This window comes from Choloepus didactylus, chromosome 9 (assembly GCF_015220235.1).
Source record: "Choloepus didactylus isolate mChoDid1 chromosome 9, mChoDid1.pri, whole genome shotgun sequence".
NCBI classification, from domain to species: domain Eukaryota; kingdom Metazoa; phylum Chordata; class Mammalia; order Pilosa; family Megalonychidae; genus Choloepus; species Choloepus didactylus.
Window position 1 is genome coordinate 103153861 of NC_051315.1, and position 18914 is coordinate 103172774.

Below are 18914 nucleotides of genomic sequence, written 5' to 3' on the forward strand. Positions count from 1 at the left end.
ATCAATATGCAAATGTCTGTTCATGTCTCTGCCTTCAGTTCTTCTGAGTACATACCTAGTAATGTGATTTTTAGATAATATGGCACCTCTATACTTAACTTCCTGTTGAACCGCCACACTATCTCCAGAGGCGATACAATTCTACTTCCCTACTTACAGTGAATAGGTATATCTCTGTCTTCACATCTCTTCCAGAACTTGTAGTTTTCTGTATTTTTTATACAGTTTTAATGGATGTCTTTTTCTTAAATTCAGTTTTATTAAGATATATTCACATACCATACAATCATCCATGGTATACAATCAACTGTTCATAGTACCACCATATAGTTGTGTATTCATCACCCCAATGTATCTTTGAACATTTTCTTTACACCAGAAAGAATAAAAAAATATGGAATGCTTCACGAATTTGTGTGTCATCCTTTTGCAGGGGCCATGCTAATCTTCTCTGTATCATTCCAATTTTAGTATATGTGCTGCTGAAGCAAGCACATAATGGATGTCTTTTGAAGCACAAATACGTTTGTGAATTGGTGAGGTCCAATTCATCATTTTTTTATTCTCATGGATTATGTTTTAGTGTAGTAGTTAAGAATCTTATCCTTACAGGAATTATTTTTTTCTACTTAAACTAGGCAGAATGGATTTTATTGTTTGCAAATAAGAATCTGACTCATATAATAATTAAATGAAGAGACCAAAAGAGTTATGTTTTCATTCCAGAGATTTTTGACTCCTAAATAGGAGCGAGATACTCTGGAATCACAAGAAATTATTCCAAAACACTATGCTTTGTTGCTTGCCTTTGCTATTTTTAACCAGAGGGTGCTATTGGCACAGCTAACAAGAAACTTCCATATCTGGATGGTTGAAGCTGTTTTGGTCTAAAAACCTCCAGAGATCATAGTGGACATATGACATTGCAACATTTGATATTCATAGTGAACATCTGATGCTGTCTTGGGTCCAATGACCTCATTATAATCTTAGATATTTAGAAAGAAAGATCACCAACAGGTGAGACCTCAAAAAGACCATATGTTTTGATAAACATATGATTTCGTTCTCTAGGTTTCTCATAAGAAGCTAAATTTTCTGTTTATCTTTGCATCATTTGGATTGATAAAAACAGGCCTGAATGATAGGGATTCATAATTAAATCAAGTGGAAAAATACCATTTAATGTAAAATTAAGTTACTCCTTATTACAAACAACTTGAAGCTATCAAAGATTTCCATTATCTGAGAAAATGCTGATGAAATAGGAAGAACATGGAATAGGAAGACAGAAGATCAAGTCCAAATCCTGGGACTATGACTCAAGCAACTCACTCTTCAGATCTGAGCTTTTGTGATGTCATCTGTAAAATAAGTATGGATCATATATATTATACTCTCTAGACTTTTTCGAAGTCTGTTAATATAGAGAAATCATCTGGAAGTACCTTCTTTTCTACCTCAAACCACCTGTCTTCATTTTATGACAGAGTGAGTGGGATTCTGCCCATTTAGGATGGTCCTAAAAAGGTGAACTGGCTGTCATGTCAGAATAAGTTTAAGGAGAGAATTCTCAGAGCTGCACATAGACAGTGCTTACCTCTCACGTAGGTGTGCTTGAGAGTGGGGCAGAGCTGGGCTGTAGTGCTTATTGTTCCTCTCACCAGTGATGTTGACCCTTTGCTCTTTACCAGCGTAAAGGGCCCCATTGTGAAAAACAAATGTGTGCTTAGTGGAGGGTACCTCCGGCTAAGGGCCGGCTGTACACATAATTAAGGTAAATGAAGTCTGCATTCTGCAGTAGTCATTATTCTTTGAATATTTTGGAAGTTTAGGTGCAGCATATTTAGTGATACAACATATATGAAAGTGCCTACTATGAAGGTGTCAGAACGTAAATAATAAATATTAATTCCCTTCCCCCATCTTACCCATTCATTTCCCCAACAGGTACTATGCCATTTATCTTTCATGAATCTATGAGATTATCATATGGTGCTCTGCTCTTCAGGGTTCTCAGTTAGGGTCTGCCTCAGTCTTTAATTCTTTTCTAAACTTTTGTTCTTATTCAAAATTTACATGCTGAGCTGGTTTGAAGCTGTTATGTACCCCAGAGAAGGCCATGTTCTTTTAATCCATTTCTGTGGGTGCAGACCTGTTGTGGGTGGGACCTTTTGGTTAGCTTATTTCAATTGAGATGTGACCCATCCCATCCAGGTGGGCCTTAATCCTTTTACTGGAGTCCTTTATGAGAGGATAAAGGACAGAAAAAAGCTGAGGGAGCGGAAAGAGAGAAAAGCCCCAGAAAAACTAAGAGAGGATCCACAGAAGAAGCCACTGGAGCCAGAAGCTGAGAACAACAAAACCTGGGAGTGAAGGACCAGCAGACGCTGGCCAGGTGCCTTCCCATGTGACAGAGGTGTCCCAGATGCCAGCAGCCTGTCTTCAGAGTCCAGGTGTCATAGTGTTAAAGCCTTAATTGGGACGTTTTCATGGCCTAAGAACTGTAAATTGTAAGTCAATAAATTCTCATTGTAAAAGCCAACCCATTTCTGATATATTGCATTAAGGCAGCTTTAGCAAACTGAAACACCCATAGTTCTGTCCTTTGGGGACCTACTATATAAATTGCTAGTAGAGCCAAAGGGCACTTTATTTAGAGACAAGATATTCAGTGAATTTAACTAATATTTATTGATATTTGCTAGGTACCATTCTAGTGATGAGATTACAATAGCAAACAACACAAATTAAGTTTCTGTCCCATGGATCTTTCATTCTAAATACTGAAAAGTAGGGATATGAATCAGTAGTAGATGCCTGTCTGGGTGCTGTTTTGTTTTATTTATTTGTTTGCTTTGGTTCCAAGTCCATTTATCCATTTCTTCATTTCCTGGTAACTGCACCTCATTATTTCTATGGGGATCTTGTGTTTTTCTTTTGGTTAGAGTCTCGGTGGGACTGTCCCTCAAGTTACTCAAATCTTCCTTAGCCAATTTGTGAACACATGACCTCCCAGGTTGAGTAACAAAAGGATGGAAAATGGTTGAATTCAGCTCAAAGGTGGGACCCTGACAAAAGATATTAATTACTGTTACCCAGACACTCAGAGCTTCATTAGTTCCTGTTGGTTCCAAAGACCTTGTTCTTTGACTGTTCCTTCTATGCAAAACCCCCTTTAATTTTTTTCTTTTTTTGTTATTGTTTAAGTTATTGAGCATCATTTTGTGTTGTTTGGGACCCAGTAATACTAAATTAATGTGAAATTTGCTGAAGTAACAAGTATCACATTTCTTTTTCTCTGTTTATTAACCATAGCTCGTTGGCTATCCACTGAGGTGGCAGGAAATTAAATTCAAGTTTTTATTGGTGGTCCTCATTCTCTGCAGGATAGAAGAACTAAGGAGGTTTCTATCACCATCAGTCGTTTGTCCACATAGGTCATTGGTGAAACACCCACTGTCCCAACTTCTGTGCCACACCCAGGGCAAGAAAACCTTTGGTAGGTCTGGACATATCTGAGTTAGGTTCTGCTTCTATAGATAAAGCATGTAAAACTTAATATTCATCAGTATATGTGATTTCTCTGAAATTTTTTACTCTTCAGCTGATTGTTCTACTGTAAAACCTCCCTTAGACAGTTAACTTATCTGAGAGCATGTGCTATCTTCTAAGAACAGAGGGCAAACTATCACGTTGATTCTTCTTGTTCATTAACCTGCCTTCTCTAAATAACACTGGATTTGAATTTGTGTACTAAATTCTAGGGAATAATTAAATTAGTCACTCATTTAATATGCATTTATTAATTTTCAGCTCTGTTCCAAACCCTGTATGAGCCTCTGTAAATACGAAGAACCAACTACAGTTTCTGCCCAACACTGACTCCTGGTCAGAAGGAGGGGGCTTGATGGCTAAATAATCAAATAATTATGGCAGTAATAAGTGCCATAGTAGAAGTATAAAAAAGACACAGTGGAAGCACCGAAGAGTTCTTGAATCTGGAAAGATCATTCAAGGATGGTTTCCAGAAGGGAAGGATACCTGGGCTGAGCCTTAGGAAGCAAATTGGAGTTTTCTTAATATACAGGTAGAATAGTGTGTTCCAAAAAATTAAGACAGGGAGAGAGACAGACATACAGACAGTGGATGAGAGAAAGAAGAATGGACTTTACTAAAAAATGCAAGTAGTCCGATATGACTGGGATGACAGGAGTGAAGGTTCACTTGGGAGACTCATGGGTGATGAGCCTGGAAAAGTAGGCATAAGACAAAGCATAGTGGGAAAAGGATGGGTTTTATGATTAGGTTGTCCCATGTGAAAATTCAAGCTCTTCCCTTTGATGGTGTGAATTCGAAAATGTAACAATGCAATCCCTTTTTCTGTAAAAGAGAGAAGATGTTAACTCTCATATTATTGTTATTATAAAGATTAAATGGATTTATGAATGTAAAGCATCTAACACAGGGTGAGGTGCATACCAGAATTCAAAAATTCTCTTTTCTTTCCCCCTACCCACATACCCTGACATCTATTACAAAAACCATAAAGCTGAAGGTTACTGATAAAAAGTTCTTGGGGGATGCATTTGGGGAATAATGGGAAATTGATTAAAGAGACATGTTGAATCTGGATTAGAGAGCCTTTGAAGCTGAGTAAAAGGGTGTATATTTAAAGAGCACAAAGTTCAAATATTACTTTATTGCAAACACAGTATTTAAATGTAAAGATACCTAAGACACAAATGGTTACAATCTTGTTACCTAATCCATAGATATTTTCTTTTGTCATGATGCCTTCTAATTGGTAAAGACCAAAATCTCTACTATTTTCAGTTTTATAAAAATAGATTTGCAGAAATAGTATAGATGGGACATTTATAGTTGAATTTTTGCTTAAAATGAAACCATTCTATATTTTCTGGCATTCAATAGCCTTCAGTTATTCTGTGGCCTTTTTTTTTTTCTTCCTTATTTCTTCCTACTTTCTTTCTTCCCCTTAGGAAACTATTGTTAATAGTTTGGTGTGCTTCCTTCCAAATATTTCTCTCCATGTTTATAAATCTGAAACAAACAAACAAAAACTTATGCAAAGTTGTTCATTTTTAAGTGATTTGCATTTCTCTGCAACTTACTTTTCTTATATAAAAATATACCAAGAACATCCCTCTAGGTAAAGAAACACAGATTCAGGTAATTGCAGAACTCCCATAATATGGAACATTATACACATGCGGAAAAATAAACATGGAATCTTTAGATTTATAAGAGAGCTTAGAGATCACCTAGTCTAGTAGTCCCCAAAGATAAGTTCCAGTTTAATTATTTCCCTGGTGGGTAATGATTATGAACAGAAGAGAAGTGTTATTATGCACTTTTTCTGCCCATTCTTTCCTCATTACCTAGAATTGTGCTTGAAAGATAAGAAAGTCTCAAAAGTTAATGAATACATGAACAAGGAATTGTTGTGGGGGGCAGTCATAGGATGTTGAAATTTGATGCAGGGGTGAAGGTGTGGGGGATGAGAGTCAGTGGCAAGAAGGCAGCATCAAGGCTTAGAGACTGATATTTTCCTTGTGAATCCATGGTAGTTAAGGGTATATTCTTTGGACTTTTAGGAACATAAATTAGCCTTTATTAATACTCTCAGAAATCATTAGATTCTTGGTAAGAGACTTACAGTGGCAAAATGCATAGGAATATTGCTAATTTAAAATAAATTAAACATAAATTAAATATAAACATAAATAAATTAAATTTAAATTGCTTACGTCTTCAATCCAAACCACCCTTTTCCCTGTGCTGAAGTGTGAGGAAACTTGAAGTTGTACTTAATAAACTGCTTAGTAGACATATAATTAAAACAAAAGGAAACTGATGAACTTGAGGCATATTTTATCTATGTTGCCATGTGACCAGAAAACCAGAACCTTTCTACTGGACAGATTGCAGTCTCTCTGATGTCCACAGTACTCGTTCAGTTCCCTCTTTAAAAAAAGTTTCAACCCTAGCTTCCATTTATTATATATGATCTCTTTATTTGTGTCAATTGCACTAATTAAGCATTAGGAAAATATTATGTATCTAGAAGACATTCTATTTCTTCTTATTATGTATTGATTTAGTTAGTTTGTGAATCTTATTTCCCTTTATACCAGTTAAGGTTCTTCTGGTTGCCAGCAACAGAAGACAGTAAATTTAAGAGATATGGGAAGGGAGGAAATTTACTGGAAATATACCAAAGTAGCTCAAAGAAGGATGAACCACAGGTGTCAGGAAAGACAGAAACTTTGCTGACTCAGAGACCTGTTTTAGAGATGACCTCTCATTCTATGTACTTTGAAAAACCAGAGAGCCCATCTGCACCATTTATTATCTCCAAACAGGTTTACATGATTTGGAAGAATATTTTCATTGGGTTTATCTAGGTTGTTGGACTTATTACCATTACAGATGCTTGAACCCTAGCATGAGCACCATGTGATACTTAAACCTTAGCTCTAGCACAATGAAAGAAAATTTTAGCCTAAACTTTCCTTTGATTCTTATAAGAAGAAAAAAATCTGGGAAGCAGCATCTCTGAATATTTTTGTTTACTCTTTACTGCCTAATAAATACTTCCTCCGGCAGTTTGAGATGGACGTCTTCCTTTAACACTGGAAATAGAAAGTAGGTTAGACACCCTGATAAGAAGGGACAGTATTGTGGAGATGGATGGAAATGGATAAAATATAGATTTTATTTGGTTTCGTCTTAACTGCATTTATTCTACCCTGTTTTATTGCCCATTCATTGCTCCATGTCAGTACAATTCTATTCTATTTCAATTTGAGGTATACACACAATATAATACCGGGCATTTTCAGTCAAAAGCATTTCAGATCTTGTCAGCAGCTAAATTGTCTCTTCCTATGAATTTCAAGTTTCCTATAGTGAATTTAGTCATTATAAAATCCTAATTTTCTTCTACTTGTAGACTTTAAACATTTTACTAAAAAATGTAATTCTGTATTATCTTGGTAAAAGTTACCACCTTATAATTATTTCCATGATAGGAAGGTTGATCCTGAAGGCAATTTAGTGACCTGTATAAAGACATGATATGACTTAGTAAAAGATGGGCAAAATTATGAAATCTCTGTGCAAAATGAGTTGTTAAATTTTTAAGTGAAATGAAGTTTTTGATGGGTAGAGTTATTGGACTCTTCAAATATATCTGACTCTTTTTATCTAGAGTCATACTTGTGGAAAATGCCAATAATTTTTTTTCCAGAATTTCACTGATCCTTAATGAAATGATCTGCATTTTCTTCAATTCTCAACTGTAAAGTAGAATAATTCATTCTTTTCCATAAAATCTCCCTTTTTAGGTTATAGTAATAGTAAACCTATTGAGCACTGACCGGAACTCTGCTAACCACTTTATATGAGGTAGGTACAGAAGAGGAAATCAAGACAAATAAGGATGGAATTAATGTTTAAACGCAGATGGTTTAACTCCAGAACTTGAATTTTTAACCACCACTTCTCCCCATTCCTGAAATAGTTATACATGGAAGTTATAAAGATTAAAACACACACACATGCACACACACACAAAACTCAGTTCCTGAAGCAAGGGTTATTTGTCACCCTCCTGTGAGGAGTCTTCAATTATAGAGCAGCTGAATTTTGTGACTATCTTTTATTGAGTGTTTACAGTACTGTGGTAAGGCATTTCCATATATCATCACCCATCCTCAAAATAATGTTGCTGGGTGGGTACATTCTTCAGATTTCCATTCCTCAGATGAGGAAACTGAGTTTGAGGATTATGTAGCTCAACCAAGATGGTAGGTGTGAGTAGTGCCAGTAAAGTCAGCAGCTAAACCGAATTTCAGAATCTTTCCACTGCATCATGGTACTGCCTCTCTATTTGTGTCTAACCCAACTTCCATTCATACTCTAGTTTTCTTGTGTATGTAGCTGGGACAACTGCCTACTTCAGAATCAACTGGGGTGCTTTTTAAAAATACACATCTCACAGATCCAATTGTAAAAATTCAAGATTCAATAAATTTAGTTCATGGCCCAAGAATCTGCATTTTTAATGTGCATTCCTCATGGTTGTTCGGCACAATAAAATTAGAAAACAACTGCCTTAGTTGATATCAGGAAAATGGTCAAGAGAAATAATGGCATTTTGTCTTTATTCCTAATTAAGTCTTGTATATGTATTTTGAAAAATATTTGGCAATATTGTTCTAAAAACTCTTGCCGTGGCTATCAGTGGAATAAAGCTACAAGTCTTAAAAACCCTCCAGGGCATAACTTAAAATTTCTGGTTTCTTATCCATGAAAAATGCTGACAGAAGGAACAACTTGTATGCAAGTTGAAAGATCACGGCCTTGGGGCTAAAAGCCCTGGGGAATCAATTTCAGCCATAGCAGGCAAAGACAGGGGGAAAAAAAGTATGCACTTTGCAGAACAGATAATTCTCTGTTCAGTTTGTAATTTGAACAGTACTCTTCTGCCAGCCATCGGTTCCTGTGGTTTCTATTTAGCATTGTGTAATGGTCTGTCAATTGTCAAGTGAATTACTAGTTATTTTAGGATTTTTATTCCTTTGGTACTTATCATTCCATGCCTACCAAAAAAAGTGAACAATAAAAATATCAATTGGGAACATTTTAATGAGTCAGTCCAACCCAAAGCTTTGCACTCAAGTATTCACATTCAGGAGGTTATCCCTTGTTTTACTTGGCCTGTTTTACTTGGCCTAATGAATGAGAAAAGACAAAAAAGATTAGAGAATTTCTCGTAAATGAGTTGTAGAAAAAGGGTCGTTTATGGGGAGGAGTTTAGAGCAGAATGCTCTTTGAACAGATGGCTTGCTCAAATTGTTTGCAATCCACCACCAAAAAGGATTTGGGAACATGATTACAATTTGGCCTTTGTATCAGGTGAGTTTAGCTATGTTGTAGGATGTCCTGAATGTTAAGATTTAAGCACAAATAGATACTTATAATCTGTTTACCTGTTCCTCTCAGTAGCACGGCTTCCTTTCTAGATGGCACTGTTTATATTATGTGGCTAGTCCAAATACAATTTTCCCTTTTTAATTGCTGGAAAAATGTATTCACACTGAGTTAGCAGTTCAAGGTCCCTGTGTCAGTGAGGAGAACAAGACTCTCCGATTGGTTCACATGACTCTCTCTTCCAAGGATGCAGAGTTTTAACACTGAAAATCCCACAGAGCTCTGCTCATCTCGTTTAGTTAGGTCTATGATTAAGACTACATTTCTGCCTCATGGTTTTCATTTAGGGCCCTTGAGATGAAGGTTTAAACATTTCATTAGTCAGGACTAGACCACAAAGAACCATGAGGCATTTCAGAGAGTGTTTAATGAATTTTGGAGGGTTAAAAGACAGCTGCAAACTTTAAAAAGAGATAACAAAGTCTGTATCATTGACAAATTTAAAGAGAGAAGGTTAATTAGTCTTTGACCGTGGAGTGATTTGGAAGGGGAATGTATTACTTGGAAAGTATTAGATTAAAAATTATTCTGAAGAATAGAGAAATAACCTGATAAAATGCTAAATGAATGACTTTCTATTTAGCAGTCTTAAATTCTGAATGATTCTTGTTTTGAATTAGTTGTACATAAAACTGAAGTAGATGTAGGCTTTTCTATGTTTCTCCATTTTTTACAGTTAGAACTTGGGTGGTGACTAGAAAGGATGCACAAGCAACAGCTAGTACCTGTGCCTGGCTTTTTTTAAAATTCAGTTTTATTGAGATATATTCACAAACCATACAATCATCCGTGGTGTACAATCAACTGTTCACAGTACCATCATATAGTTGTGCATTCATCACCCCAATCTATTTTTTGAACATTTTCTTTTTACCAGAAAAAGTAAAAGTAAGGATAAAAAATAAAAGTAAAAAAGAACACCCAAATCATCCCCCCACCCTATTTTTCATTTAGTTTTTGTCCCCATTTTTTTACTCATCCATTCATACACTGGATAAAGGGAGTGTGATCCACAAAGTTTTCACAATCACACTGTCACTGCTTGTGAGCTACATTGTTATACAATCGTCTTCAATAGTCACGGCTACTGGGTTGGAGTTTGATAGTTTCAGGTATTTACTTCTAGTTATTCCAATACCTTAAAACCTAAAAAGGGTTATCTATATAGTGCATAAGAGCACCCACCAGAGTGACCTCTCGACTCCATTTGTAACATGCCTGGCTTTTTAAATTGAAGTTTGCTAGGTAAAGAAAGACAACCAAATGCCTTAGATTTTCATGTAGTGGTAGATATTCTGATACTCAGAAATCTGAATTGTTCTATAAAATTAAATTACTTAGGTTTAATTTTAAATGATTTATTTAAAAGGTTGGTTTAGGAGACGGCTATTTCTAAATAAAATATGTGTTTATCAGTGAATTTAGTGATCATTAAAAGTTAAGCAGTTCTACTGACCTGGCCACAGGCCTGACCTACATTCCAAATGGGAAAGATATTTTTGTTTGTTTTTGGTAGGACACAGTACTCAGTCTTAAAGATCACATTCTTTGTGGTTGACAAGGTCTCTAGGTTAAACTGGTTTTCAAGAAGATGACCCTGTAAGAATTAATCTCAGTTATAATTGAGCTTAAAGTAGGCAAAACTGTGAGAGTGAATGGCCAATGTAGGTGAGTAAAGTAGAGAAGAGCAATGCCAGAGAAGAAGAAAGTAACTTTTCTGGTGTAAAATTTTCCGGGAGAGTAGCCTGAGCAGGGAGGACAGGGACTTATCATTTGGTCAGATGACCCTGTGGTCCTCACACTATCTCAAATAAATGGACTCCTGTGAATCCTAAGGCATGGGAATGGTTTCTGGCTTTCCACAGGTTTAAATTTAGGTTAGAGGTTTGGAAAACTTCTGGCTTCTCATGAGTAGAAGGTCTTGAGATTGCGAAAACAATAACAACAGCAACAACAAATAGTAGCTAACACTTTTATGGTACTTATATGCTAGGCACTCTCGTAAGCACACTATGTATAATTCACTCATCTAATCTTCACTACAACCCTTTGAGAGAGGTAACATTATTCCAATTATGCAGACTGGATAAGTGAAGCACAGAGAAGGTAAATAATTTTGCAAAGTTCATACATTTAGTATGTGGGGAATCCAGGATCTGAACCAGGCAGTTGAGATGCTGGGTCTGTATTCTCAGTTACAACCTACACAAAGAAACATAATTCTTAAGACAATATGTATGTATATATTTGAAGGCTGGAAGTAGTGATAACAGGTTATAATTCTGGCTCTCTAAAGCAAAAATAATTCAGACTTTTCTGGAAAGGTATCTATTCTTTTGAGTGTCTCCTAGCTTTACAGTTTATGGGCATCTTGGATGGTCTTCTAAGCCTATTTCTGGAAGGAATCTGAGGGATCACGTATCAAACAGTGGCTGAACAAGGGAAAGCAATCAAATCATCATTAATCAAAACTGTGGGAACAGGTTCATTTCAGAGTAATCAAAAATGATCCTTTATTCCTCTTTAAAGGAAATCCATTGGGGAATAGGGGAACCAATCACGAGAACTCTCTCTGCCTCGTATAATCAGTGAACTGTTGAATTAGGCCAGTGACCTTAGCTGCTCTTTGTTGGCTGCTTCTTGATTAGTCAAAAGTGTAATTTGAGTGATAGAGCCATGTTGGATGTTCTTGTCATGTGTTCTGATGAGTTAGCACTCTGCTGCTGCTATCACATAGCTTCTTAGAAACAGTGTCAGTGCATCCTGTAGGGAAATAAGCAGTGTTTCAATGGAAAAAAAGATGGCTTGTGGAGTGACTGCCCATGGATACACATGTTGCTTAGGCACACAGCCAGTCCTGAGGTGATTGATGGTACTCTGCTCCCTTCCGGTGTATTTTCAGTTCTGCTGGGAAAGGGATGAAGGGCACCTTTGAAGGAGGAGGGACCGTTCATAATCACTTCATCTTTCTTCTACTTAATGCAAGCTCAGTTTGGAAAGATAAATGACTATCTGCTCTTCTAACAACTATCAAAACCATTAATATATATTGCTCTGGACCAGATTTGTAAATATCTAGGGTTGTTCTACTGTGGCAGTTATTGACTTCAGTATGTAGCATCAATTACATATTTTTGTTAATTTGAAAGTATTTTAGAAGGAATATGCAGTAAGTTTCCAAGAGGTCTCAGTGGATCCATTTTACATGGAAATATATAATTGATAAGACATTGTAGTGGTTGTAAAATTTACAGTCATAACTCAGGTGTACAGAAATGAAACTATTTTTCTGTTACTGAATCTGACTTAACTCTCAAGATCCTATTTTCTCAGTTGGCTGAGAACATTTGCTCTTGCTACTTCAGTTTAACTCAATTACTTCCAGTTTATTCAGTTAAATTCAGAGTTCTCTCCTTTACCCCTTCTTTGATCTAAGTTACTGCATAGCTTAAAGGTCATCTAGGCATTGGTAGAGGCCTGTCTTGTTCTTGGGGCTTCTCTGGGCCTTGCTGGCTTCCACTGAGGTAGAGCAGATCTCTCCTAACACTTGGGCCTGATGTACTTGGGTCTGGGTAGGCCTGTGGTCCAGAGGTCAAGGTTCTGTACCCCAAGTCCTGACCCCAGCTCTCTTCAGGCCACAGACCCTCTGGGCGCCTCCTTGTTTTTTCCTTAGGGGATGCTCAATAACTCATGGACGCTTTCTATGCAGAAACTGAACTCTGCAGAGTCTAGGAAGCTTTCCTCTGGCCCATTGGTCTAGAACCTTCCTCAGCCTTATGGTGGCCCTTGTGCCATGTTGCTTTGGTGCCATGCTGGGTGAGGGATTTTCCTAAGTGCATGCATTGTTCCCTGGCTATGCTTTGAGAAATGAAGCCTTAGCACCCTTGCTCTAGGTGTTTTCATTGCTCTTCTATACTGAGGTTTTGGGTATGGTGGAGTGGGTAGTTGGGTAGGGAGCAGGTTGGGCATCTATCCATGTCAATATGCTACAATATGCCCAATCTCTAGAAGATTCTCACCTCTTCCATCCCTTGCTCCCTGCCCTCCCTCTCACAACACAGGAAAGGCTTTTATCTACTTTTCAGTGTTGTAAAAATCACATGTATTCATACCTGTTCTATGTTTCATACTATAAATACTGTGCTGAGTCATTTAAACTCTGGCCCATTAGAACCCACAAATCCATTTTTTTTTTTGCAATAAAAATACATTTTCTTACAAATGAAACCCTTGCTTTCCAGACTGTTGTCTCAGCTCCTGGTTTTAAAAGAGCTGGATTTGAGAAGTCAAAGCTGAGGAATGATTTTTTGCTTCTCTGCTGTATTCACCTTCTCATGGAAGTAAGAAATGTTGTTTGATTCAGTGGGTGCGGTAGGAAACACAGAGGGCTCCTGGAGAAGAAAATACATCAGGTAATATTTCAAAAACAGTATTCCAGCTACAACACTTTCACTTTTTACTGCACACACTTAAAAAAAGAAAAAAGAAAAAAGCCGAGCTTCTCCTCCCTTCTTCCTTCTCCATTCTTTGATAATACTTCCTTATCATTGAGTAGAGCTCTATGCAACTTCAACTTAACCCCTGCTCCCCCAAATCAGATTGCTGCCCCTGCTACAGGCCATAGACTGGGCACTGACTCTGCACAAAGTATTTTCATGATCTTCATTTTACAGAGGAGAAAACAATCATGATGAGATTATGTCCGAGTTCACCCAGCTAATAATGGACAAATCTGGGATTCAAACTTAAGTCTTAACTTCTTATCCAAAATGTCTAAAGTTCATGTTATACTGCCGTTTCCTGAGAATCTGTTTCAAATTTATCACACATAAGTTAAACTAAATCTGTCTTGAATATACTGTGTGAAGATTAAGTTGCTACAAAAGGATTTTCTATGAATACAATTTTAAAAATAAAAATATTACATACAATTTTTTTTGAAAGAAAATCAGGTATCTATTTACTAATATACAGTCAAGGTTTTCTTCTCAATAGATTATTTGTTAAAATACATTCTGATTTAAATAGTTCCTAGGCACTTCACATTGGTAAGACTTCTTTAGATACAAGTTCAATGGACTGGCAAACCAAAATGATCCAGTGGGTCTTCCAAGAATACTGAAATTACAACTGCAAACTGTGGATATCTACAGTCATAACACCTTTGTAGAAAAGAATTTAGGTTGCCCAATAGTTCTTTTTTTGTTTGTTTGTTTGTTTTTTGTTTTTTGTTTGTTTTTGTTTTTTTTATTTTTTTGGTGGCGATGCCAGGGATCCAACCCGGGGCCTCATACACCCAATATTTCTTATATCTTTTAAGAAGGGGTAGTAAAGAAGAAAGAACTTAAGAATGAATTTTGGGCTGAAAACCTTGAATAATTTTTAGGTTACTTCTTACTAAAATTAAATAGTACAAGCCAAATGAATACGAAGAGAAAAGCCTCCACATAGTATTAACAAGTAATTTCACTGTTTGTTTTAAATAGTAGAAATATTAGCAGTTAAAGTCTGTGATTCACCAGAAACCCAGAAAGATATGAAGTTCACCATTCCATTCCTTACTGATACCGGATATGTTATAATAGGAATTCCTTAAACTCTTGTACTTTGAAATGCTGATAAGCTGCAGAGGCATATCATATATTATCTAAAGACAAACTATCAGTTTTGGATTCTGTCTCCTCAAATCACCACCAGGTTCAGTTTCAGTACATAGCAAAGGGGTTAATTTTCAAACCAATGGTAGGGAGAAGGGCTAGTGTTAAGGCAGGGGAAAAAGCAATTGTAATTGGTAAAATTCCTTCCATGTAAATACTTTTTCTTTCCTTTGCATTTGCTGTGTATGCTGCAAGGAATGACAATTGCCTAATTCTGTCTAGTTGGAAAGATAGTTACAGGGTTAGTAAAGATTTTATGTACAGGATGGCAAGTTCATTCTAGCATGAAACAGCTGTCTTCCTCCAGTGATATGACTGCCACACACAAGTAACATAAATAAAACCTGCCAAAACAGCCCTTGGAAGTATTGTGTACTGACATACCTCTGTGTTCTCTATATGTTAGAGCAACACTATTCAACTGCTGTTCAATTGTGGTCTTAATCAAATTTGTTACCCTGATTCCAAGGTGGATGTCTTATACAATTGATTTTTAGTTAGCAACCACATTTCTCTGTCATTTTATGTGACGATTATAAAACAATGGAGATTCTTTTAGCATCAGTGGTGATATGATTTATCATGTACTGTTAACTGATGATGTGCTTGTGTTTAGTCTAGTCTTGCAAAGAAGCTAAAGCTGTCTGTTACCCTACAAAACACATGCCATTTCTTCTTCCACTCTCCCCAGTACTACTAATCTTTTCAGGCCAAAGGAGAATAATATACTCTGTTAGAACTATAGGTTATATACAATGTTACATAAAGACCATATAAGGGTTAAAACTTAAGTTGTTGAAATTTTATTTAAATGTATTTCTCTGGTAATGAGCAATGGATTCTCTTCCCATGGAAATGGGTATTTTTAGCTTCCTGGCCTTGGGAGGGCAGCATAGTTTATTATCCTGTCTACAGGAGCCATCTTTGTTTCATTGTGGCTGGATTTGAAATACGAATAGATTGTAGAATTATAAAATGAAATTATCTTCAAAATTAACAAAGTGCAATTTTCAGGATTTGTCATGTCACAATGTTATTCAACTTTTAAAGGATGTTATAAACTTTATAGGGACCTATGTTTCTATGATAATAATGCCAGTATTCCTTATTTCTTTTACTCATATTCTTCCATAATAATGATGACACATTTGAAATGTTCTACTTCTGTGTATTATAGTCTATACAGTATAGCCCAGAATGGGGATTCCATTGGTCTTTGAAAGAAACCAGGAAAATAAAATTGTATAGTATAGGCTAAACTTATGCAATATGTTAAAACCAGATATCTTTACACATTTCAGAAAAGATATGTATTATTTCACTAATTTAATTCCCATTCTTTTATTTTTAATAGAAATTATTTTGTATAAAAAAGCCATTTTTATTTGTGTTAGTATTCTTGAGAGAATATTATTGATCTATATGTTATTGATCTATATGAATGTTATTGATCTATATGTTATTGGTCTATATGGAGATTAAAAACTGGTCTCTTGGTAGGGCAAATGGTATGCAACATAATAACTTTTAACATTATACAAGATATTTACTTGCATTTGCTTATAATTTTCTGTAATATGAGCATACATATTACAGGTAAAGCAGAAAATAAAATATATTATACCATACTGTTAGAGCATCATTTTTAGCATCATATATTTTGTCAATTTTTATGACATAAGTAGTACATTGCTATATTCTCAATGAGAAAAAAAAATACATTGCAGATAAAACAAAAATATTCTCTGCCAATACTGTGCCCTATTAAAACCTTAAACTTACCAGTGGAGAATATTATTACAAATTTGATATCTTTTCAGAACTTTTTCTAGACATTTACAGACTAAAATTATATAAGGTTCATTTATGTGTGTGTGTGTGAGTGTTTTATTAATGTTATGCTGTGAATATTGCTCTGCTACACAGTTTTCTCACTTACCAGTATGCCTTAGAACTGTTTCCACTCAGGGTTCATCACTAATTAGTAGAGGAGATTGGCGTCGACAACTTCTGTGCCTCAGTTTCCTCATACCTAAAATGGGAGTAACAACAGAACATGCCTCACAGTAATTCTGGAGGATAAAATGGGTTAACACGGGTAAGATGCTTAGAACAGAGCTTGGATGCAGCAAATGCCGTGTCAGTGCTTCCTTTTATTTTAATATAGAGAGGTCTACCTTAATCTTTTAATCTGCTGCAAAATCGTCCACAGTGTATATGTACTGTGGTTTGTTTAGTCATAGCTTTAGTGACAATTTTGAAGCAAAGTTTGGAATTACCCACAGAAGGCTCAAAGGTGAAAAGAAAATGTAGTTTGTTTTTTTTTATTTAATTGATCTGATCTGTTTCACTTACTAAAAACTAAACTTGAGCCCAATCTAGTAAACATTGTCTTGAGTCCAGTGGGACAAGTCAAACACTCCCTTTAGTTAACTCTGTCCTTGCTTGGTTGTCTTGGGTAAAAATGCTCAGTTTTTCCAAGTTCCATCTGCTCACCCTATTCCACTTCAAGATGGCATCTTGGCATTCGACTTCTGTGATTTGGTGGTGGAGAAGGGAAGGGTGCTGGATTGATGTAGTCTCCTCCAGATCCTCATTGATCTCTGAGGCAGAGAGGCTGAGTTGGTCTGTTCTCTGAGCTGACCACAGGTATGCTGTGGTGCTATGCCCCATTTAGTCTTTGGGGTGATCTGGCCATTTGTCCCATCTGAGCTGATCTGCTTAAAGAGGTCTCTGCATCTCAACCCAGGTCTCTTCATTCCTCTCATACTCTCAGAATCGGTGTGTTGCCCTACTGAGGTCATGGGTGATTCTGGGTCTCCAATATCCTTAGTGGAAGCCCTGGGAAGCCATGAATTCTGTCTCAGTCTCATGTATCTGTCGTTTCTCCTTCAATACTCCTTTACTTTCTTGAAGAATGGACCCTGGGGGGGGGCTGACGTGAGGGAGGAGGTGGACTCTGACCTTTTGGGCTGTCTGCTTCCTCTATGTCACATTCTCCTTTTACCTTAGCTCAGGAAGTCTAAATGCCCAGCAATCACAGCAGGAAGTACTTCCTAATATGAAAGAAAACTGTGCTATGTGAGTCCTTTAGGCTGGGTCCTGATAAGTTAACAGGAGTTTAAGGATTTTACAAAAATCCTTCCTCTCTGGACAAATCTTAATTTTTAGGACTATTGTCTTGCTACAAAATCCCATTGATGTGCTAGAAAAGGAAATATTAACTTTTTCCTTCTCTTTTCCTTCCTGATATAATAATTCTAAACTATCCCAAAGCAAATGGTGTGTGTGTGTGTGTGTGTGTGTGTGTGTGTGTGTGTGGTTTCAAGCCAGAAGTAACAAATTAAGCTGCAAGGCAATAAAGGCATTTATTTGGAGTCTTGGAATTTCAATTTTGGGAACACAGATTCAGATAGCAACCCAAATCATGTCCATATTGGCATTTCCAGTCAAGAGTTTTAAAGGACAAGATTACACTATTTTTTTTGTGTTTGGTGGATATTTGGGGCACTCTAATTGTCCTTCAGGATAGATAGATCACTGAGTTCTTTGTCTTATGGTTTGTATATGGCATTCCAGGTGTCTTTAGGGTTTGAGGAACATTGTTGCTTTAGGCTTTGCTTACTTTTTTTTTTTTTTTTTTTTTTCAGTTTGTGATATCTGGCTGAGAACTGCATAAGAGTAACCTCCAAAATGACCTCCCAACTCCATTTTAAATCTTTTAGCCATAGAAACTCTATTTTGTTTTATTTCTTTTAACAGTGGAAAAATTCAGCAAAAAGAATTCTGAAAGAGAAAAGGGCATCAATACATTTAAAATATTATACTCACTGATTCATTTCTGCTGCAATGAATATCTACCTGTCTGCCTATTTATCATCTTTTTGTGTACTTATTTTAGTATTTCTCTAAGGCATATACTGAGAAATGGAATTGCCATAGGGAATGCACATTTTACCTTTACCAAGTAATGCCAAATTGCACTACAAAGTGACCAGACCAATTTACACTCCCGCTATAAATGACTGAGAGTATCCTTTTCTCCCCAGTGTGATATTTTACATAACTTATTCCATTAAATTCTCTCAAAATCCTTTGCGGCAGGTGTTATTATTTCCATTTTATATATGAAGGCACTGAGGTTCAAATAGTTAAAAACAACTTGCTCAGGGTTATGCAGATAGTTAAGTGGCTAATTTGGGACACTTTTCAAAGCCTGAGAAGCTTAATACTTTATCA

General features: G+C 36.3%; 1 long non-coding RNA gene and 1 other non-coding gene across 3 annotated transcripts; both read right to left on the reverse strand.

Moving 5' to 3' along the window:
• Window positions 1–388: 388 nt before the first annotated feature.
• On the reverse strand, window positions 389–495 carry LOC119545055. The gene has a single exon (XR_005219032.1). It is a non-coding gene; the product is annotated as a U6 spliceosomal RNA (small nuclear RNA).
• A 10751-nt stretch (window positions 496–11246) lies between these two features.
• LOC119544715 lies at window positions 11247–17278 on the reverse strand. 2 transcript variants are annotated; one of them, XR_005218908.1, is made up of 4 exons: window positions 17172–17278; window positions 16615–16707; window positions 13238–13409; window positions 11247–11781 (listed from the first exon to the last, which is right to left on the reverse strand). It is a non-coding gene; the product is annotated as an uncharacterized LOC119544715 (long non-coding RNA). The 2 variants fall into 2 exon arrangements; XR_005218907.1 differs by lacking the exon at window positions 17172–17278 and adding an exon at window positions 16853–16907.
• Window positions 17279–18914: the final 1636 nt, after the last annotated feature.